Below are 4,181 nucleotides of genomic sequence, written 5' to 3' on the forward strand. Positions count from 1 at the left end.
TAACCCTAGGCCCTGCCTTAGGCTCCTCCCGTAACTGTGGGCCCCGCCTAGGGGTGTGGTCGTAACCCTAGGCTCTGTCCTGTAGGGTCACTTTTTCAAAATGGCCGACTTCCGGGTTATTTAGGGGGTTTCCGGTCGCGGGGCGGGCTGTTTCTAGCCGGAATTGGCGGACTTCCGGTGTGTCTGGAGGACTTCCGGTGGCGGGGGATGGTTTTATTAGGGTCTGAGGGCACTTCCGGGTTGTCGGGACAATGTTTCCCGTTGGAGTCGGCGGACTTCAGGGTTCCGTTGGAGGACTTCCGGTCATAGAGACGAGGGTTCCGGGGTTGTTGCCTGACTTCCTGGTCCCATGGAGGACTTCCGACCATAGAGTAGCGCTTCCGGTCATAGAGGTTTTAAAATGGACGGCTTGGAGGAGTGGGGATCATAGAGAGTGGAGGGGGGTGCTGGACGGGATGGGTTTTGGCTCCTGTCTAGTGTGGGTATCGGTAACTCTATGGTTGGTTTAGGTCCTGGAAGGGCGGTATACAGTTGAAATTTTGATTTCTGTAGTTTTCCTGTAATTGAGGGGGGTTTGTACAGGTAAACTGTACGATTTTGTACTGTATAGGGTTGTATTATTATCTGTATAGTATGTATAAATAAAAAATTAAAAATAATAAAAGTCTGGTGCAGCAGTAGAACATTTCACACACCCTGGGAGTAGATTTTGTTATTTTAATAAATAAGGTTATATTTTTTTTTGTTGTTTATAGTACTACTCCCAGGGAGGTGACATGTTCTACTGCTGCCTCTGATTTTTTTTCCTTTAAACCATTATTTTTATTTTACCTACACATTTGTTTAAACAAATGTTGTGAACATAAATATTACAAAAAAAAAAAGGACAGAACATTAAAGGCCACCAGGGACACAGAAGAACAAAGACAAACACAACACCAACAACAGACACACAAAATAATTTCCCCCCCTCCTTTTGGACAAAACTCAAAGACAAACAATAACACCCAACTAATAACTGACACACAAACATTTCACAACTGGCAGAACAAAAAAATCATTCTTTATTACTTTACCTTTATTGTTACTTTCTTTAAAGAACAACAACATTAGGCATTAATACATAGGTTTCCAGTGATGCACTATCACCACAGCAAGGACTCAGAGCAATGACACTTATTAGCTCAGGCACATTGACAGTCAATCTCTCCTGCTTCGCTTAACATTTTTCTCATTCCAGAGCTTTCTACTACAATGGAATCTGGATCCTCCGATTCAAACCCCCGGCCAAACACATGCAGCTTGCAGTCACCTGGATAGCTACTCTGATTCCCTGCCTATAAAGAATAACACCAAAGACCTTTGTTACTTTACATTATTACACAAGACTCTACACTGATCAGGCAAAACCTTTACAAGCCCATCCTTCTAAAACATCCATTACACCCTCTTGCGTGCCCACCTGGTCCTCCTCAACACTGCTCACTTAGAGTAACACCCCACACCCTTTGCCTTCAAAACCAACACAGCTACTAGTGTTAACACTACTACCTGCAATCACAGGCAAATACAAAAGTCCAGAGGACCACTCCTCAGCAACACCGTTCCCAGGAGACGCCATCAAAATTTCATCTCTCGCCCTGCCTGGCAAAAACCCCGGCCCGAACCGCACCGCCGTCCAAACTTTGGCGACGAACGTTGCCTCGCAGAGCGGCCGGGACCCAGGGGAAAAAAAACCCCAGCCGGGGGAGGAAAAAAAAAAAATCCCCCAGCTGGGGTTTTTTTTATTCTAATCTCAAACAGCACACTAGCTTGCTCTACCTGGAAAGAAATACACCCCCCACCCCCCCAAAATTAGGCACCACCACCACAACCTCACACCCCACCCCTCACCCAAACACACATCCATTCCACCGCAACCGGACATCGCCTGCTCCTTCCGGCGCTCCCCGGGAACGCTGTTCCCAGGAGACGCCATCAAAATTTCATCTCTCGCCCTGCCTGGCAAAAACCCCGGCCCAAACCGCACCGCCGTCCAAACTTTGGCGACGAACGTTGCCTCGCAGAGCGGCCGGGACCCAGGGGAAAAAAAACCCCAGCCGGGGGAGGAAAAAAAAAATCCCCCAGCTGGGGTTTTTTTTATTCTAATCTCAAACAGCACACTAGCTTGCTCTACCTGGAAAAAAAATTACACAACACACACACAGAGCCCAACACACACAAAAATAGGCACCGCCACAACCTCACGCTCCACCCCTCACCCAAACGCACATCCGTTCTGCCACCCGCCCGCCACAACGGGCCACGGCCCCGATTCTTGGCCCATCTGTGGAACGGCCTCACCCTGTCCCTTAAGACAGCATCGCCGCTCCGCCTGACTCTGTAGAGTTAGCGCTCATAGGCAGGGACCAGGGAAGATGCCTTGCTAACTGCACCGCTCCTTCGCTGTTACTTGGATACTCCACAAAAACCTCACTCGAGGGTGTCGTGCGGGAATCCAAATCGTGCCGTGGCACCTGAAAACCACAATGGAAGGGCTCTAGGGCCAGCTGGCCAACAACTACCCTCTGCCTCGCAAAACGGCCCGTACGACCTCCGCCCCAACCGACTGTACTGACAGATTACCATCCTCGGCTGGGGCCGCTCTCTATGCCAGCTCTGTAATGCCCAACCACCCAAATGCAACAAGAGCCATACTGAACACCAGGCAACGCCAAGCACTGCAATGCAATATACAACCAAATATAAAGCATGCATGAACACAGTGCTATGTAACACTGGACAGTCTCAAATGGCAGGCAATACAAATACAGGGCCACGCAACGCAATACAGAGCCGCGCAACGCAACACAGAGGACCGGGTCACTGAACACAAGACAGTCTCCATTGGCAGGCAGTACAAAGACAGAGCCGCGCAACGCTATACAGAGGACCGGGTCACTGAACACGAGACAGTCTCCATTGGCAGGCAGTACAAAGACAGAGCCGCGCAACACAATACAGAGGACCGGGTCACAGAACACAAGACAGTCTCCATTGGCAGGCAGCGGCAAGGCAGAGCGGCGCAGGGCAAGGCAGGGCGCAGGCCCACGTAACGCAAGGCAGAGCGGCGCAAGGCGAGGCAGAGCGCAGGCCCACGTAACGCAAGGCAGCCTCCGTTGGCAGGCAATACAAATACAGAGTAGCGCAATGCAATACCCAGCCAAAGACAGGGCTGCGCAAGGCAATACAACACAAAGCGCTACAAAACAAGATGTCTCAGATGGTGGTCAAAACCAACACAAATTGCAGCAAGGCAACACAACACCAGAACAACGGGTGTGTGTGTGAGAAGCTAGGCTTTAAGACACAAGCCTCTAAGCATATGTCGCGTGAAAGGGTACGAGTCTGATGTGTGGTTGAGGGAGGCCCTCCCGTTGAGTCACGAGGTTCAGAAAGGACCCCCTTGCTTTCTAAACTCCTTCTCAGAGAGGAGCCTAGGTGCGGCTAGGTCCAGTCTTAGTCCCAGACTTGGTCAACGGTTTACATCTAAAGGATTATGTGTGTAGCCACATATCAGAGTCAACGTTTGCCTGTCAGAGCCCCACTAAGGACTTTCACTGAAACAGTTTCGCAAAGTTGAAAAGAAAAATAGGTAGTTTGAGGCAACAGATATAAAAAGTTCGGAATGGCCGTTGATAAATGCACTTACTGCAACAATTTTGAGCTCAAGTTAATAGTTCAGCGCTTTTGTTAATGATAGTTTTCCCAGGGTAACATCCGACATAATCGGAGGCGCAAGTCTTACCAAAGAGGCGTCCCTGCTTGGGGAGGAGAGAGAGAGAGAGAGAGAGAGGTCCAGGCCCGTCGACCCGTCTGGATAGTTGGAGTTCTCGTCCTCAAAAAAGAGGATTCTAAATGCCAGATTTATACTTTTGGCGAGGTGGGACTCAGTCAGGTATTGTGTGCCGACTGGCCCTTAACAAGGCTTGTTGTGCAGTTGGTCGGGGCTGGGGGGGGGGAAGTGGCGGAGAACAAAGGCGTTCAGTACAGAGGAGCGGTGGTCTGTTTAGTTTTACCAAAGTAAGGTCGAGCTGCAAAGGAGGCTCCCCCTCACCCCAGGCGTCACTTAGTTGATTAAGGAGTAGACCCATCAGACACTGCATCTTGTTAAGATGAACAAATTGCTCATCTCCTGCCCC

The 4,181-nt window shown here is 49.8% G+C and overlaps 1 long non-coding RNA gene across 1 annotated transcript; it reads right to left on the reverse strand.

The window, feature by feature from the left end:
* Positions 1 to 1,103: 1,103 nt before the first annotated feature.
* LOC129200523 (uncharacterized) lies at positions 1,104 to 3,824 on the reverse strand. Its single transcript, XR_008574954.1, has 3 exons — positions 3,788 to 3,824; positions 2,262 to 2,516; positions 1,104 to 1,337 (listed from the first exon to the last, which is right to left on the reverse strand). It is a non-coding gene; the product is annotated as an uncharacterized LOC129200523 (long non-coding RNA).
* Positions 3,825 to 4,181: the final 357 nt, after the last annotated feature.

Source organism: Grus americana, unplaced genomic scaffold, assembly GCF_028858705.1.
Source record: "Grus americana isolate bGruAme1 unplaced genomic scaffold, bGruAme1.mat scaffold_259, whole genome shotgun sequence".
In the NCBI taxonomy this organism is placed as follows: domain Eukaryota; kingdom Metazoa; phylum Chordata; class Aves; order Gruiformes; family Gruidae; genus Grus; species Grus americana.